Source organism: Erinaceus europaeus, chromosome 3, assembly GCF_950295315.1.
Source record: "Erinaceus europaeus chromosome 3, mEriEur2.1, whole genome shotgun sequence".
Classification (NCBI taxonomy): Eukaryota; Metazoa; Chordata; class Mammalia; order Eulipotyphla; family Erinaceidae; genus Erinaceus; species Erinaceus europaeus.
The window spans coordinates 181,013,202-181,033,704 of NC_080164.1; positions in this window are offsets into that span (position 1 = coordinate 181,013,202).

Genomic DNA, 20,503 nt, shown 5'->3' on the forward strand with positions numbered 1-20,503 from the left:
TATTTACAAAGAATCTTTTTGAAGGAACTGTCTTGGAGAATTCTGTGTAGCTTTGATGTGTGCAAAAGTAACTGGTAAAGGTAGAAAGATGATAGAAAAATAGAGATATATCTGTAGAAAGGAAATGATGCAGATTAAAACAAGAAATCTGAGTCAGTACTATAGGTTTCGATGTTTACATTATGTTTCCATTATCCTATGACCAGGCCCTTTTAACAGTCCCATTATAATTATTCCTGTCAATGTCTTTGCCTAAAGATATCCCAAAACACCTATTATCTTTATACATTGTTTTCTGTGAGAGTTGATTTGTGTGTGTGTGTGTGTGGGGGGGGGGGATTGAATGCCAAGGTGTGACAGAGAGAAAGAATGCAGCTATTAAAGGGTGTACCTAGGACTAATTGTATACCCTTCAAAAAGGGGGTAGATTGTATGTTTTAACCTTCACTCCAAAGTAACTATACTAAGATATAAGACTTTCCAAGCTGTAATTAAAGTTAAATCAAGCCATACAAGTGAGACCATAAAAACACTGATTCAAAGAGATCTCTGCTTACCTATATTCAGAATAGCATTATTTGCAAAAGCCAAGATTTAGAATCTGCCCACGTGTTCAAGATGACTTGTTGAAGAAATTGTGGTACATAAGGAAGAAAATACTATTCCCTTTCAAGCATTGAAGGCATTTCTTTCTTTTTTGAGCAACAGGGGTACAACTTTAGGTAATCACAGTAAGTGAAATAAGTCAGAAGGATTATCACTGGGCAATCTCACTCATAGGTGAAAGCTAAGAAACAAAGAAAGGAAAAATGCAGGGTAAGCCTTCAATGGACCATGGTCTATTGCAGCAGATCAGGGGACTCAGAGGGAGGGATTTCAGGGAAGGTAAAAGGAGCTTTGAGTATCCAGTGTCTTTGGTGGTGGAACAGGAAGATGTTATGGTGGAGGGTGAGGTGTGTTGATGTCTATCTTGGTGAGATATGGAACTGGATGCTTATGTCAACAGCAATCCTGTGAGGGAACGTTCCTTTTAATAAAGTGATTTTTAAAAAGCGAGGTTACAGGGCTGGGTGGCGGCTTACCTGGTTGAGTGCACAAGGGTACAGATCTGAGTCCCCAGTCTCGACCTGAAGGGGGAATGCTTTGGAAGTGGTGAAGCAGTGTAGCAGGTGTTTCTCTCTCTCTCTCTCTCTCTTTCTATCTCTCTCTCTCCCCCTTCCTTCTCAATTTATGACTGTCTCTATCCAGTAAATAAAATTAAAATAAAAACTAAAATAAATAAAAACGGAGGTTATCACTTAATAGTGCTGGTATTCCTTTGAGGAGAGAAAGAGCAGCATGTCTCCCTCCGCCACCCACTCCCTGTACACACATGATAGACAGTATGATGGCTCTATGGGAGGCTGATGATGTGAAAGTCCAGAGGAGAGCCCTCCCTAGAAGTCAACACTACTGCCTGACTAGGGAAAGAGAGAGGCAGGCTGGGAGTATGGATCCACCTGTCAATGCCCATGTTCAGCAGGGAAGCAATTACAGAAGCCAGACCTTCCACCTTCTGCATCCCACAATGACCTTGGGTCCGTACTCCCAGAGGGATAAAGAATAGGAAAATTATCAAGGGAGGGGGTGGGATATGGACATCTGGTGGTGGGAATTTTGTGGCATTATACCCCTCTTATCCTATGGTTTTGTCAGTGTTTCCTTTTTTTTTTTTTTAAGAAATGGAAAGAGGAGGGGAAGACAGAGAGGGGGAGAGAAAGACACCTGCAGACCTGCTTCACCACCTGTGAAATGACTTCCCTGCATGTGGGGAGCTGCAGTGTTTCCTTTTTATAAATAAAATTTAAAAAAGAATAAATTATGGAAAAAAGTCAACTACTGGCACTTTGATATGAACTTCTTGCCTCCTGGGACACCTGCCTGTGGTATTTTGTTAGGATTGTGAAACTAGACCATACATTTTACTTCATTAATCCAGCTACAACATGGATAACTGAAGCATAACTTCAGTTCTGGGAATTTAAAGAAAATATTAGTGACTTAATAATGTTTAACAAGATTGTAAGATAAAAGGGGTACAAGTCTATATATTTCCCATGACCAGAGTTCTGTGTCCCACCCCTTCCACTGGAAACTTCTCTATTCTTTATCTCTTTAGGGGTACAAACACAAAAAAAAATTATGGGGTCCAGAAGTTGGAAGGTCTGGCTTTGTAATTGCTTCTCCACTGGAAATGAGGGTTGACAAGTGAATCTATGCCCACAGCCTGTTTATATCTTTCCCTAGGGAGGTAGATCTATGGAGAGGTGAGACTTTGGGACACACTGGTGAGATCATCTGCCCAGGGAAAGTAGGGTGGTATCAAGTCCTGTGAATTCCTGCCTATATGAATTTTTGCATCTTCTGCAAAAGCACACCAAAGCTAGAAGCTCTGCACATAACTCAAAGCTGCCAATAGCTTATGACTGTGCTTAAGTGAGCACTGTCTAAATGTCCATGCAGAGTGATTTCCAGCATCTTTGGGATGGAGGGAGAGATCAGAAACTTGCATCATGCTGTAAAGCACTAAGGGCAAGGGCGATGGCTTATGGAGACAGCCCTTTGTTCTTAGATAAACACCACTCTTCCCCCTAAGCAGATCTGGAGGGAAATGGTCTTAGTTAACATACATTGTTCATTTCTAAACTCCCCCTACATGCATATCACAGATAAGGATTCACGAATCTTTGCAAGACATTTGACCCTAATGTTACTTTTGCATCTCCATTGTCGCCAGCTAGTCTGGGGACTCTGACCTCGCTGAGATGAATTGTTGTGTACCTGGGGACATTCATTTCTTCTCTCTTTATAACTCCTGTCTCCCTTTGTGGTCAGTGAAACAGTGATTTGGGGAGGTTCATTCTGTTATCCCTCAGCAGCTCCCTTTATTTAATAAACTATCTTTACAAAAAAACAAACCAGCTTCAACTTTCTCAGCTTCACGTTATCAGGTTTTTTTCAAATATGTTATTTAAAAAGTTGACCAAGAGAGTTGGGCGGTAGCACAGCGGGTTAAGCGCACTTAGTGCAAAACGCAAGGACCAGCATAAGGATCCTGTTTCGAGCCCCAGACTCCCCACCTGCAGGGGAGTCGCTTCACAGGCAGTGAAGCTATCTTTCTCTCTCCCTCTCTGTCTTCCCTTCCTCTCTCTATTTCTCTCTGTCCTATCTAACAACAACATCAATAATAACTACAACAATAAAACAACAAGGACAACAAAAGGGAATAAATAAATAAATATAATTTAAAAAAAAAGTTCATCAAGACAGCGAAAATGATACAGGGCACCACTCGCTTAGCTGTCTGAGTCAATTATACACTCCTGTATTACAATTAAAATCAAAATGACTGTCCGTGTGGATTGTAGGGCTATGTATGGGAGCAGCCCTGCAAATCCTTCACTGCCAGGTGGTCTCTCCACCACCCATTGTGTGTGTGTATGAAATCGGCTGTGTGTGTGGAGGGGGGCGCGGAGACCAATCCAATCAAAACAGTGTTTCTCTCAGATGTGCTTCTAGGTCACTACACATCGCAAACATCTTTGGTCTTGGAAGTGTTTGCAATTTCTGAGAACCTTTATCTAAGCCCCACAAAGGAGCCTAATCGTGCAGCTGCTGCTTCTAAACCTCTGACCATGAAACTAAGCACCAGAGGAAGATGCTCACCTTCCAGGAGAAGGGGAAACACTTGGATATGATCAAAGATGGCAAGAAAATCGTGACGGTTGCCCACCACTATTTCTTGAATGGGTCTATTTTTTCGCTCCATCTGGAAAGATGAAAAGCATATCCTGCGACAGCTACCGTGTCTTTCAACAAGGAAACGAAGCTAAGGGGGTATTATTTCTTGTCTAGGGGGCTGTAATGTTAAAACAGCTTGTAGTCAGAAGGCCTCAAACAGGTAATCTATGCTCTAACAAAGAAAGTATTTAATTTGTAAATAAAGAATCCCACTTCTTGGAAATTCATTTATCTCCGTAGAGTCTGGAATTGATTAACCGCAATAAATGTAAATAAAAATGTAATGACTGTAAATAAATAATTTTTATGATGACTGTAAATAAAAGTCATAATAAATAAATAAATCTAGTATTAATTCAATTTAAAGATGAATGTAGCTCACAGTTTGGCTTCACCCCTAATGGAAGCCAGTTTTTCACTTTCACTTGCCAAAAATGTAGATTTTTCTGGGTCCAAAACACTGATTTAGAGGATTTATTATTTGCTCTCTCCTTACAGAATTTTCATTTCTCCCTGCTTCTCCTTGAAAACTTGAAATCACAAGGATTTTTGCCTTTTCAGTATTTCAAATCCCCCCCCCCCCCCCCCCCCGCAAATCAACTGTTGCCATTAGGATAAAAAATCTGGTAAGAACCAGTTTAAGTTTTGCTTCCTCTTTCTTCTGGCTTGTGGACCTATAAATACTTATTGTTTGGTTTTCTTTCTGATGCTGTGGAGCATAGATTTCGGTATGTTATTATCCAGTCTACCTTGTAGACTGGATAATAACAAAACGGCCATGTTGCTCCAAATTATTTATGATCCAATTACAGGAAGTTGATGCTTTTCATGCATGTGTGAAGTTGATGATACTAATTTTTAAAGTCTTCAGATATTTTTATTTGATACATTGTCAACATGGGATGATCATTTTTAATATGTAAACACTTGCAATTTATCATAAATGATATCCTTTGTAATTATTTGCACTTTTGATTGAAAACTTTACAATATTATTCGAGTAATTATACCCTCCTGGTGATGTTAATTCTGCACTGAATAAAGGAAATGGTAATTTTAATATCAATGATATTTCTGTTTTCATTTGAAAACAAAGGGAGAAATCAGAAGTTTTAGGATATAAAAGTAATACCACTTTTTATTCCTTAGATTTTTGTTTTAATTGGGGGAAATTAGTGATTTATATTTAATGCTGTTGTTGATACATATGTAAATTTTCTCACTGTTCTGCAAAACACTCTCACCCCCAGCCAAGGTCCTCCTCCACCAGCAGGTACCAGGACCTCAACTCCCCCTACCACACCCCCCAGAGTCCTTTATTTTGGTGCAATACAAGTTCTACTTTGTCTCTCCCCTTTCTATTGTTATTTCTTAGACTTTAACACACTTCACAAAGTTGTAAGTGATGAGTAGCTATGTGTGAATGAGTTGTTGATGTTCTCAATTTCCAATAAATAAAACATCATTGTGTGTTGCTTTGTTTCATAAAGAAGAATGAAATGATAATACAGAATACATAGTGGAAATTAATTATAAATTTTCCACATTCACAAGATTTGTATTGGTCACTGTTTTATATATATAATTTTCCGTTAGTTTTTAGCCAATTACTAAGCTGGACTGGTTGATACATGATGTAAGAACATATTGTGTAATGTTTGAATGTCTACTCAGGAAGCACATTAGATTTATTTGTTAATAAAGTTTTTTTTTTCCCCACCTGGATGCATACATTTAGTTTTTTTTTAATTTGCCTCCAGGGTTATTGCTGGGGGTGCCTGCACCACGAATCCACAGCTCCTGGAGGCCATTTTTCCCCCTTTTGTTGCCCTTGCTGTTGTAGCCTTGTGGTTGTTATTGTTATTGTCAATGTCGTTGTTGTTGAATAGGACTGAGAGAAATGGAGAGAGGAGGGGAAGACAGAAAAGGGGAGAGAAAGACAGACACCTGCAGAGACACCTGCAGACCTGCTTCACTGCCTGTGAAGCGACTCTCTTACAGGCGGGGAGCCAGGGGCTCCAACCAGGCTCCTTGCGCTTTGCTTCAAGTGCACTTAACCCGCTGTGCTACCGCCCAACCCCCATATTTAGATTGTTTTGCTGAGATACCTTGAAAGGAAAAAGTAATTGGATTTTTAGTTTCCATATGTTACTATTTTATCTTTATTTTCAACACCTTTTTAGAAAATTAATTTCCAGGTTTGGGTGGTGGAGCAACTGCCTGTGTACATATATTATAGTGCACATGAACTTGAGTTCAATCTCTCAGTTCCTAACTACAGGGGGAAAACTTCACAAATGGTGATGTAGTTCTTATTTACTTATTTATTCATTTATTAATTTACTCCATTTTGTTGCCCTTGTTGTTTTAATGCTATAGTTATTATTGTTTTTATTGATGTCATTGTTTTTGGATAGGACAGAGAGAAATGGAGAGAGGAGGGGAAGACAGAGAGGGGAGAGAAAGACACCTGCAGACCTGCTTCACCGCCTGTGAAACGACTCCCCGGCAGGTGGGGAGCCGGGGGCTCGAACCGGGATCCTTATGCCGGTCCTTGTGCTTTGCGCCACCTGCACTGAACCCATTGAACTACAGCCCAACTACTGGTGTTGTATTTCTGTCGGTTTTTCTTTTTCTTTTTCTCATGCCCCCCTTTCCTCTTGATTTCTCCTTGTCTCTATCCAATAAAATAAACTTATAAAAGTCATTTCCTGGGATTCTGGCGGTAGCGCAGTGGGTTAAGTGCACGTGGCAGGAAGCACAAGGACCGGCTTAAGTACCCAGGTTCAAGCTCCTGGCTCCCCACCTGCAGGGGCATCTCTTCACAGGCAGTGAGGCAGGTCTGCTGGTATCTGTCTTTCTCTCCCCCTGTTTTCCCCTCCTCTCTCCATTTCTCTCTGTCCTATCCAACAATGACCACATCAATAACAACAACTACTACTACAACAAGAAAACAGCAAGGGCAACAAAAGGGAATAAATAAAATAAATGAATATTTTTTAAAGAAGTAATTTCCTCTATTATAAAAAAAATTGACGAGATAGAGATAGTATGGGGCATATTTTCTTTTCTTTAGATAGACATAGATAAATGATAGATGATAGATAGAGAAAGAGAGAAGGAGAAAATGAAAGGAACTATAGCACATCTACTGTTTCCTTCAATGCTGTGGGTAACAGATTAGAACCTGGTTCCCACACCTGACAAACCAATATAATATAAAATGAACTAATTCACTGGTCCAATGGGACATACATTCAATGTGAAATATTTTTTTATAATTAGAAAGATGACTTTTTTCCCTTAGGATAAGTGAAGGAGTTGAAGGCCCTTATGCAAAGTTTAAGTTTATTATAAAAATGTGAAATGTGTTCTCCTCCTCCTTCTTAAATGTGGAATATAGACAACTGAAGCAAACAAACATGCAAAAAAATGTAACCATACTATCTTGTAGACTTTATGAGATTTATAGTGCTCATGGGGAAGTGAGGAGAGACACAAGAACTGGAACTTCATTCTGTTTGTGGTGACTTACACAAACACACATATGGGGATGAAAATATACCCCTGAAATACTATAATTTTGTTAAGCACTCTTAAATCACTAATAATCACAACTACACAATTCAATTTTAACCTAATGAAGTGTGTTTTATATTCTCAGTATACAGTGTACATTCTCAACCTTTCTGATTAACATACTGAGAACCTTTTCCAAGGCAACCCTCAACAAAGTATACATCTTACTACATTTTTCCTCCTATAATCTCTAAATTTGATTGTGTGGCCTGTTTTTAAGAAAAAGACACAGCAAAACATTATTGGAGTATGGCAGAAAAATTCATTACTTAATATTAAAAATTCCAGAAGTTGAGTAAGAAGATCTGTAAGGGAAACTAAAAGCAGGATCTGACCAAGTTGTAAGTAAATAAAAACCCTGTGGTGAGGGGTAGACATGCAGCTTCCTGGGACGGGGGGGGGTGGGGGGGGGGTGGTGGTAGTGGGTGGGAGGGATGAGTCACAGTCTTTTGGTGGTGAGAATGGTGTTTATGTACACTCCTAGTAAAATGTAGTCATATAAATCACTAGTTAATTAATATGAGAGGGGGAAAATTAATTGTATGTCTCAAAGTTTTTTAAAGCACAGACTAAGTCTTTTTGATATATAGGCTGTGCATTTGATATATGGACTCTATCAAAAGCCTAGACCAAGTAGATCAGAAGCAACCAATAACACAGCTATATACAAGATACGGGGTACTGTACAGCAAACCCTAACAAAAGGACTTTTCAAAGTTAACCCAATTACCAAATAATATGATGATAACATTAACTATCGATTGTCTTTTGGAACCCTAAGACAGCAGGAACCTCACATCTCCACTATAGAGCCTCTACTTCCCCCAGTCCTGGAACCCTTGGATAGGGCCCACTTTCCTGTATGCCTCTCCAAATCCATATCAAATAATATTACATCTGCCTATCGCAACCTAATCAACAGAACAATTGCCACCTCAACATGCTTCACTTAAGACTGTGTTCAGAGACTTCACGTGTGGAATGACAACCCTTCAGCTTCATTACTCGGGTGAGACCTTTCCTTTCATAGTATACTCTAATTCCATCCCAGGTGGTTCACTTTCTAACAAAGTCCCAAAACCTAGATATACACCAGTTTCTGTGAGAGAGAGCATATGTTCACATGTATTCATAAACTAGGGCAAAATATATACCTGAACGCAGAAGTACACTAGTTTGCAGTGAGTACCCCATAACACTTCCTCTCCACTATTCCAAGCTTTGGGTCCATGATTGCTCAACAATTTGTTTGGCTTTGTATGTTAACTCTCTTTTCAGTCACCAGGTTCCAGAGGTCATCAGGATGCCAGCCAGGCTTCCCTAGACTGAAGACCCCACCAATGTGTCCTGGAGCTCCGCTTCCCCAGAGACCCACCCTACTAGGGAAAGAGAGAGGCACACTGGGAGTATGGACTGACCAGTCAACGTCCATGTTCAGTGGGGAAGCAATTAAAGAAGCCAGACATTCCACCTTCTGCAACCCACAAAGACCTTGGGTCCATGCTCCCAGAGGGATAGAGAATGGGAAAGCTATCAGGGGAGGGGACGGGACATGGAGACTGGGTGGTGGGAATTGTGTGGAGTTGTACCCCTCCTACCCTATGGTTTTGTCAATTTATCTTTTCTTAAATAAAATAAATAAATAAATAAAATTCTATCTTGAAAAGAGGACTCTCTATTTTTGTCACCTTGGTTGCATACTTAAATGATGCCATGTTACAAAGGCATATTTGGAAATGAACTGAAGTTGATCTGACACCATGGAAGAATTGTATTTATTATTCCAATTCCTACAATCTGTAAGGATGAAGAAGCTACCTCAAAGCATTGAAGGCTGGAGGCATTTCCTTTCTCATGAGAAGTTTCAGATGAAACTTCAGCCCTATACATTATTATTATTGTTTAATTAATTCATTTTTTTCACCTTTAGTCTTATCTATGGAGCTTGGTGTTTCAACTATGAATCCACAGCACTCAACAGCCACTTTTCCATTTTACTGGATAAGACAGAGATAAATTGAGAGAAGAGTGGAAGATAGTGAGGGAGAAAGATAGACACCTGAAGACCTGCTTCTTTGTTCCCAAAGTATCCTTCTTACTGGTGGGGAGCCAGGGTCCTTGTGCAAGTCTTTATGCTTAGTACTATGTACAGCTTAATCAGGTGTGCCACTGCCCAACTCCTCCTATCAATTTCAACCAGGTGAAAAAGTCTTATGCATAATGTCAGCAAAATTATGTAGATTCCTTAACTCACAGAAACTGAGAAATAATAAATGTGTATTGTTTTAAGTCACTAGTGTTGTGCAAATTCACTATGTGTCCATTGATATCTAGTCCATTATCTGTGCAGTATCCAGGACAGTATCATTTTGTGTATATTTCTCTAGAGAGGATGGTTGGGATACAGAGTCACAAGATAAAAAAAATTATTTCTCATAGCTGTTCTTTCTTTTTAAATTTAATTTAATTTTCCCTTTGTTGCCCTTGTTTTTTATTGTTGTTGTAGTTATTATTGTTGTTGTTATTGATGTCTTCATTGTTGGATAGGACAGAGAAAAGTGGAAGACAGAGAGGGGAAGAGAAAAACACCTACAGAGCTGCTTCATTGCCTGTGAAGTGATTCCCCTGCAGGTGGGGAGCCAGGGCATGAACTGGGATCCTTATGCTGGTCCTCAAGTTTGGAACCATGTGCACTTGCTTAACCTGCTACAGCCTGACTCCCAGCTATTTTTTCTTAAAGTAAGTAAGATGTTCATAGGTACAAGTTAAATTTTTGATAACTATTATAGAAACTTTTTGACCATTATTTAAACCACGTAACAGTCATTTTATATTTGCCTCACTGTGTGTCATTTAAGTCATACTAATTAATTCTGATTCAAAGATGACTTGCTCAAGTCCATAAGGTTCAAGTCTTTTCTCTACCACTTATGTGTAAGTAGTTTCCTCATGTGATAAAATTATTTATATATGGGGTCTGGGTTATGGCACACTGGGTTAAACACACATAGTGTGAAGCGCAAGGACCCATGCTGAGAATCCAGGTTCCAGGCCTGGTAGCCTGAGGATGTTTTTTCCTGGGCAAGTGCTCTCTGTGCTGGAGAGAACTTGGTGTTAGTCAACCTAGGTTGTTGCTTATTCAGACACAAGAGAAGAACCAGGAACTCTCATGGCTGAGCAGGAATGCAATGCAATGCTGCCTTTATTGATCAGAAAAGAACTGCCTTTATACCTTCCAAAGCAGAAGTGGCAGGCCGGAAATAGAAATGGATAGGATAGGGGGCAGAGCAGAAAAAAGAGCTTGAAGGTAGCAAGCTTCCATCTAACTAATGAGGGTTAAACCAATGCCCTGCAGGCAGGGTGGGTCTCCAGCTGTTGCAAAGGTTCTAACCAGTGGGGATTAAACAAATGCTCTGCAGGCAAAGCAGGTCTCAGGCAAAACAATGATTATGTAAATAGACCACAGTGTTAAGCAGTGGAGCAGTGGGGAGCTGGCATACTGCCTAGCACAGGCCCTGGCTCCCCACCTACAAGTGGCTTGCTTCACAAATGGTGAAGCAGGTATACAGGACTCTTATTTTTCTCTCCTCATCTCTATCTTCCCTCCCCTCTAAATTTCCCTCTGTCCTATCTAATAATAATAATAAAAAAAGGCCTTCAGGAGCAGTGGGTTTGTAGTGCTGACACCAAACCCCAGGGATAACCCTGGAGATATATATACATTCTATTTTCTATGTAGAAGATTTTAAATAAATATTAGGTATAATTATTGATATTTCATTTCAATTGTTTTCTCTGCTTCCATTTTCTTCAAATATCTCATTTTCTCCTTCCCGGGTGAGATTTTAGCTGAAAATTATAACTGGTCCTTTTATTCCTTGACCCTTTTAATCATGCACTGTATGCCAAGAATTTATTAATTTTTTATAAACAAAGTATTGTTCAGCTCTGGGTTATGACCTTGTAGAGGATTAAACCTGGAACCTAGGAGCTTCAGGCATGCCAGTCTGTTTGCATAATCATTATGCTATTTCCTCTGCTAAGTATATTAAAAAAACCTTTGTAGTCTTTGTGTTTCCTCTAAATATGACTCAAAGTCCAGGAGACTGATTATAACATCAGTTTTTCTCAGAAAAAAAATGTGGTCTTAAATTGTCAGTTGTGTGTGATAGTTAGAACCTACATCCTGTATCAAGTTAGAATATTTTTTTTGGAGATACTCAGATCCAATATTAGTCTTGAAACTTTTAGAGATAGGTACCTTAAATGGCAGGACTCCAAATTCTAAATCTCTAAGATTGTTTCCTCTTTTTTGCATACTTTTGTGTAATACATGGAGTATCAGCACACTTATGAATATGTGTTACTGCTTTCATGGTTACATTTTATGGGGGAGGTGCCATAAATTTACGGATAACATTAAGTTCCCTAACCAGCTGATTTTAATTGAACTCAAAGGGTTATTTCCTGATTTTAACTGAACCCAAAGGGTTATAACCCAAAAGGTTATTAGCCTGACCTAATCAAATGAACAACCGAAAGGGTAGTAAAGAGGTCAGAGCTGAGAGAAGTCAGAGATATCTGAAGCAGAATAGATGTTCTTAATAGATCTTTAAAATGAAAAACTCATTATGTTTTCTTTTTTATGAGAGGGCCTTAGAGGCAAGTAAAGGTGAACATCTTCTATATGCTGAGAGTCTCAGTTAAGTAGTAAAAACAACTGAGTTTGACTAATGGTCAATGAACTTAGGGGAATCCCATTCAGTATTTTAATTTGAGCCTGGAGAAACACTGAGCAGAGAACCCAGGTCAGATATACCCAGAATCTTGATTATAGTAATAGCTTCATTCTTAAATAGTCCTGACTCGGAAATAATTATTCTTATGTTGTTTTAAAATTTGAAATAATTATCAAACAATAGAAAACTAATATATATTATACTTCCTGCCCCAGAATAATGTCTTATATTATAAATGCCCCCTAGAACTATGACTTATGTTATAGATGTTTCTCTAATAACTTGTTAATGTTATTAGAGAAATGTTTCTCTAATAACTCATTAAGCTCCTGTCACTATCTAACTCAAAATGTTTTGTGTCATCTACCTCCAATACTGCTGAGTTAATCTGAACCAAACCAAATGATATACATTTGTTCCATCCAATTCAATTTTTGCTCTTATTTGTGACTGACCTATTACAAAAAAAAAAAAAAAAAAGAACTGGACAGCAATTAATTAATGAGTAATTGCCCTGACTCATCATTCCTGAGTGTTCATTTCTAAAAGAAGGCTTTGTCATAAATGTCAATCCTTGTGTTCTGCTGGGCCTATAATCTGGTGGTTTTCCAGTTCTTCCTGGAGAAGAAGCTAAATATGAATTTCTATTTTTGTTCCTAATTAAATGTGCATGAGTGAGTGGAGTGGAGAAGAACAAAGCTTACTGGTTGGCACTTTTGTTCTTTTTCTGATGGGCATTGTAAACCAGAAGTGGAGAGAGCTCAACTTTATTACATTTAAACTGTTAATTTTAACTAGTGACTGCATATCCTGAGAACCAAGGATGATCTTTACCATATTTCTGGATCTGATGCACATGTGACTCTCATGGCTGAAAAAGAAGTAGTCCACTGTGGGTGAAGTGAGGCTTCTTATATATTACTTGATCTTGAAGAACTCATTTAAGCCATTTGAATTTCAAGTTTACCATTGTGTTTAATCCATTTCCTTATTCTTTCTCTTTATATTAGAACTTATCTGGGAAAAAAGGAACATATCTATTATTCTCCAAAAAGTTTTACTAAACCACTCTATTCTGTATAACACCAATTTTCTTTATCTTGTCTGGGTAAAATCATTTTATGTGGGGGCCCAGGCAGTGGCACACCTGGTTAAACACACACATTACTTTATGAAAGGACCTGGGTTCAAGCTCCTTATTTCCCACCACCAGGGGGAAAACTTCATGAATGGTGAAGTAGGGATGCAGGTGTCTCTCTTTCTCCTCTCTGTCTTCTCTTCCCATCTACATTTCTCTCTGCCTCTATCAAATTAATTAAAATAATATTTTGTGGACTATCAGCATCCTCACTATTTCCAACTTTTATGTCTAATTTATTCTTAATAACTAAACCAGAAATGCAGTCCGGGAGGTGCACAATGGATAACTAAACCAGAATTATCTTTTATACATATGAGTTTGCATATGTTGAATTCCCTATCCTGAAAATTCCTTATTGTTCTCCTGGTTCTTCATTTTCTTTTTAAAAAGCTTTACACTGGCATACACACATCTGTGACTGAACACAAGACTTATTTCTTGCAAGTTCTACTCATATACTACTTCCCCAATCTGGGTCTTCATATCCTAAGGTATAGAGTATCCCTTAGCAATCTGGACAGGGTGAGAGGTAACATTATATCCTCATCAGAACCTGTTGGGACTATGTGTAAGCTTGATAGAGCTTAGGGAGAACCACCCCCATCCTTGGATGGAGGTCTGAGAAGATAAAATCTTGTAAGTCTTTCTCAACTGAGGTTAGCAAAAGAGGGGAAACTCAGACTTGGTTCTTCCCTTCTAGACTTTCAGGCCCACAGAAACCCCAATTCCCTCCATTAACTGCAGGCCACATGGCCACAGATTCACTTATTCAGTCACCTTCTGATCATAGAAGAACACACCTTATCACACACTTCATCACACACCTCAGACCCCAGACAAGAGAAATTCCAAACTATATGGCTTTTTGATATCCATCTTCTCTCTGTCTCACCCTACTGGTTTAACCCCTATGCTTCTCTCAAATACCTTTGGATAATTAAGTTGCTTGTGTCATGGAGAATAACTGTCTTGTATCTCATCAATTCCTGTCATACCAGCCCCCTACCATAGGGGCAAGCCGACCTTTAAGAAACCTGTAATTTCTGACATATTTCAATAATAATTCCCTTTGTTTGGTTTTCTATTTAACTCATGTCCACCTGCTAATAAACGAGTTCTGAGCACTCTGGAGGGCTCCCAGGTGTCTTTTACTTTGTGTCACCCCTGTCGTGAGCAAGAAAGAACCGGTCCGTTACTTTTCCCCTGGAGATCACCCCGCCAGAGACCCGACAAGAACCAAGGTGGGTTACATCACATATCCAAGCTACTGATGACTGCAAATAGCTTCAAAATAGCTTATCGTTTCCATATATGTTTTTAAGCTCTTTCTTCATTTGCCTATTAAAATCTATTCATCTTTCTAAGGTTTTGCTAGGATGATTTGCTTAGGAAAGTCATAGCCATCATATATTGAGTGAGATACATATCCTTTCCTCTGTTTACCACAGTACATTAATTGTACAACATCCATGACATCAGTGGTATCGATTATAAGTGTAGCTTTCTCCTATACTGAACTAGAAATATCATGAAACAAATTATTTATTTTACTACTCCTTAAAAAATTATTATTGTTATTATTATCATTATTATGATTGATTTGAGAGGACAGAGAGAAATTGAGAAGGGGTGAGATAGTGAGGGAAAGTGAAAGCGAGAAATTTGCAGACCTGCTTCACCATTTGGGGGATTTTCCTCTTACAGGTTAGTAGTGATGGTTGGGATTGAATCCAGTTCCTTTCACTTGATAACATGGGCATTTAACCAGGTGTACCACCATCCAGCCAATTATATTACTCTATAATTTTTCCTAAAATTTACATGCAGAGGACAATCTCAGTAAAGGTGTATTGGTAATTGAATGAATGAAGAACTGTAGTAATAATAATAAATGGCCTTTATTGATTGCTTGATAATTGTTGTTGCTCTAATGAACTCTGTATGGATTAAGCCATTTGGTTCTTAAATAGCTCTTATGGTAGATATCGTTATGTTCTCCGAACTGTTTAAACTGTAATCAATGAAATAAAACGTTCCTCTAATGTCAAACAGCAATTGAGAGGAATTATAGAGGCCAGGTGGTGACACACCTGGTTGAGTGCACATATTCCAATACACAAGGACCCAGGTTTGAGCCCCTACCCCCACCTGAAGGGGGGGAAGCTTCAGGAGTGTTGGAACAGTGCAGCAGATGTCTATCTGTCTCTCTTCCTCTCTATTTCTCCTTTCCTTCTCAATTTCTGACAATCTCTATCCAATAAATAAATAAATATAATTCAAATTTATAAAAAAGAGAGGAATTATATAAGTGACACAGAGGTTGGACATATAGAAGTGATTCACACAGGGGGTGTTGCATACTGAAGACATCTTACATTCCTTTCACTATCATAACAGAGTATACAAACAAATACTACTTGTGTGTTTTGGTAAATTACAGTTCTCAAAGGAGAGCCATCCTATGTAGTCATTCTCAGAAAGTCGGGTTTTTGAGATAAACTGACAAACTGGAAGGTGGTTTTGAAAGAAAGGAGGTCTGGCAGCCAGTGAGGTGACTCATTGTTGAAGTCTGGACTTGCATGTGTGGGAGCCCAGATTTGCTTCCAAACACACTTCATATACTGCAATGCTTCTCTGGTTATTCACTCATAAAATAAGCAAACACATTTCAAATAAAAAGAAAGGAAATCTTACTGCCTGACATATTTACTTTAAAATTTGAGAGTCATAAAAATAGGGTTATGTAAATGTCCAGAATCTTTCGGGCTTTCCTTATAACTTGACAACATATATTATGAAATTTTTAAATATAAAATGCAATATTATAAATTCCATGGTCTTTTCTTTCTTGAAAGTTTTGCCAGTTTTGGAATAAGATAGCTATTAATTATATTTAGTGATTCTCACCATGTCACACCTTTGTACAACGTGTGTAAAATGTAAACATCTCAAGTTGAACTAACTGTAATTATTGAAAATACTGGATGTTAATATAAACACAGATATGTATTCATATGTTGGATTATATTGATGTTTTTCAGTAAGTTGTGCACATTTTAGTTCTTCCTATAACTAGAAGAGTCTGTTATAATTATCCTTTGGTTTTTAATGCTGGAGACAAATCAAAATCTTTCCAAAGTCTTTCCTTCATTGTGGAACAGCAATGGTTGAAATTGTCCATCTCCAAAGGAAGGCTAAATCAACATACTCTGCCATTCAATGAAGACTGGTCCTGAAATGAGTGCAACCTACAATATTCCTAGCTGTGACCATGGAATGTGAGCTCAGACTGACAGAGAGGTAGAGGTTGCACAGACTCTTGTGATGAACATGAATAGACATGTCCCTAAGTCATATCTATGGGTTTTACACTTCATATATACTTTTTTCCATATTTAGGAGTTACTTTCTTCCCTGATTCATGTGTCTAGTACTACTTCCAACTCTTATACTATTTTACCAGAAAATACTTTTAGCCTGCTATCTGTGGGGCTCCTGCGTATATCTAAATATACCTAATTATATCAGAATATATCATAAATAGACTTCCCAACTTATTCTAACATGAAGATCCCAAATCTCTCTTGCTATATTCTTACCTTTAGGTTCCTGAATGTTAAATGATTTGTTCTGCTTGATATCTTAACATGTTTCAGCCACCAAGTTTCCTAACTTTCTGGACAGATGACCTCAGCAATGTGTCCTGGAACCCCATCTTCCCTGAGCCCTGATCCACTAGGAAAAGACAGAGCTAGGAGGTATGGATTTACCTGTCAATGCCCATGTCCACTGGAGAAGCAATTACAGAAGTCAGACCCTCCGCCTTCTGCACCCCATGAAAATTGTTGGTCTATACTCCCAGAAGGATAAATAATAGGGAAGCTTCAAATGGAGGAGAGTGTATCTGGATTGCTAGTGGTGGGAATTGTGTGGAATTGTACCCTCTTATCCCACAATCTTGTTGATGATCATTATTAAATCACTTCTTTTTCTAGTGTTTGCCCTTCTTCCGTAGCCAGTCAACAGCGTCAGGTTGAGCCTGATGTAAAGTTGAGAGACCTCCTTTGAATCTGGAGAGGTGGCAGTCGTTGAGTATGTGGGTCATAGTCTGTAGCCGCAGGGGCAGTTCGGGTCGTCTCTGGTTCCCCAGCGATGGAACTAACATAACATAACATAACATAACATAACATAACATAACATAACATAACATAACATAACATAACATAACATAACACAATACAATATAATGTAAAATATTAACCCCCAATCAGCCTCCTTGATGCCATTGCACATGTTTTCTTAGAGAAGCAGAAAGCTTGACACATGCCCACACACACACACACACACACACACACACACACACACACACACACACCACTATATACAGACTTCACTGTAGACCTACTTAGGTTGCAACAGGAGTTATTGAAAGGGAAACAACCCAGGTTACGAAAAAAACAGGGGTTTGTGAAGGAACACAATCATGAGGTTTCAAAGTAAATCAGAAGAAACAGAGTTGAGGAGGGATTTCCTGCTGAACCAATACCTGGATTGGAAATAATAGTTTATTCAGAAGAGGTAGTTGAGTGTAGCTAGTGCTTGGGAAGACCTAAGGCCTGGATTGAGAGAGTCTTCAAAGACTATTATCTGCAGAACACTGATCTGCAAATCCCAGAAACAGGCTAAACATGATTTTATGCCCATTACAAATTTCAAATGTTTTACATAAAAGGGAAAGTTAATGACACATTCTTTAGTTACCTTGACATGAATAAATACCCTTTCCCTTCTTGAAGTTAGAATTCATCATAAGTTCACAGAGGGTAAAACTCAACATTCTGTCTTTGAACATCTGATAATACTTTCTTTTGGAACTTATACAAAACTTCTCACTGAAAGTATGTGATTTTTTTTAAGGCTTTTAACTTTGGCAGGTAAGTAGAAAGATTGATATTGTTAAAGTGGATCCTCTACCACAAACACTTGATTGATTTATCACATTTATCCCTACGAAGCACTAATGTAAACATAGTTATGTAACAAAGCTCAGTGGCAAATAGTGATGGTAGTAGTAGAAGCAGCACTAATACATGTGTGTGTATGTGTGTGTGTGTGTGTGTGTGTGTGTGTGTGCATTTCAATCAGAGAATCTAAAGAAATAAGGAACCCATAAAAATCAGCCCTAAAGGAGGGGATGGGATATGGAGATCTGGTGGTGGGAACTGTGTGGAGTTGCACCCCTCCTATCCTATGGTTTTGTTAATGTCTCCTTTTTAAAATAAATAAAGAAAAAGGGCAAATATATGTAAATATAGACAGATAGTTATAGAAATAATGGTTAGCTCATATGAGCAACCTTGGGAGAATGGTTGTAGCTCCCAATGAATGGGATGGGGATACATGACTATGGAGGTGAAAACGGTGCTGAATTATACCCCTGTTATCTTGTATTTATTAATTTATTTATTTTAAATTTTTTAAATTTTTTTTTATTTAAGAAAGGATTAATTAACAAAACCATAGGGTAGGAGGGGTACAACTCCACACAATTCCCCCCACCCAATCTCCATATCCCACCCCCTCCCCTGATAGCTTTCCAATTCTTTATCCCTATGGGAACATGGACCCAGGGTCACTGAGTGTTGCAGAAGGCAGAAGGTCTGGCTTCTGTAATTGCTTCCCTGCTGAACATGGGCATTGACTGTTCGGTCCATACTCCCAGTCTGCCTCTCTCTTTCCCTAGTAGGATGGGTATCTGGGGAAGCCAAGCTCCAGGACACATTGGTGGGGTCTTCAATCCAGGGAAGCCTGGTTAGCATCCTGATGGCATCTGGAACCTGGTGATTGAAAAGAGAGTTAACATACAAAGCCAAACAAATTGTTGGGCAATCATAGACCCAAAGCTTGGAATAGTGGAGAATAAGTGTTAGGGAGGCACTCACTGCAAACTCTAGTGTACTTCTGCTTTCAGGTATATATTTTGCAGTAGTTTATGGATACGTGTGAACATAACCTCTCTCTCACAGAAACTGGTGTATATCTAGGCTTTGGGACTTTGTTAGAAAGTGAACCACCTGAGATGGAATTAGAGTGTACTATAAAAGGAAAGGTCTCACCCGAGTAATGAAGCTGAAGGGTTGTCATTCCACACGTGAAGTCTCTGGACACAGTCTGAGGTGAAGCATGTTGAGGTGGCAATCGTTGCATTGGTTAGGTTGTCATCGGCGGATGCAATATTATTTGGTATGGATTGGGAGAGGCATACGCGAAAGTGGGCCCTATCCAAGGGTTCCAGGACTGGGGGAAGTAGGTGCTCTATTGTGGAGATGTGAGGTTTCTGCTGTCAAAGGGTTCAAAAAGACAATCAATAGTTAATATTATCATCACATTATTTGGTAATTGGGTTAACTTTGAAAAGTCCTTTTGTTAAGGTTTGCTGTACAGTATCCGATATCTTGTATATAGCTGTGCTATTGGATGCTTCTAATCTACTTGGTCTAGGCTTTTGAGAGAGTCCGCATATCAAATACACAGCCTATCTATTAAAAAGATTCAGTTTGTGTTTTGAAAGACTTTGAGACATACAATTGATTTTCCCCCTCTCATATTAATTAACTAGTGATTTATATGTCTACATTTTGCTAGGAGTGTACATAAACAGCATTCCCACCACCAAAAGATTGTGACCCATCCCTCCCACCCACTCCCACCCCCCACTGGCCCAGGAAGCTGCATGTCTACCCCTCACTACAGGGTTTTTACTTTGGTGCCCTACTTACAATTTGGTCAGGTCCTGCTTTTAGTTTCCCTTTCAGATCTTCTTACTCAACTTCTGTTGAAGAGTGGGATAATCCCATACTCATCTTTATCTTTCTGACTTAGCTCACATAACATAATTCCTTCTAGCTCTGTCCAAGATGGGTCAGAGAAGGTGGGTTCATCATTCTTGATAGCTGCATAGTATTCCATTGTGTATATATACCACAGCTTTCTCAGCCACTCATCTGTTGTTGGGCACCTGGGTTGCTTCCAGGTTTTAGCAAAACTAGTGCAGTTTTTCATATGTTTGTTAGCCTTTTGGATCTCCTCTGTAGTGAATGTTTTGTTCATATCCTCTGCTCATTTTTGGATGGAGTCATTTGCTTTTTTGGTGCTAAGTTTACTGAGCTCTTTATATATTTTGAATTGCACTGCTATGAACATAGGAGTACACACCTCTTTTTGGTTGGGTGTTATGGAGTCCTTGGGGTATAATCCCAGGAGA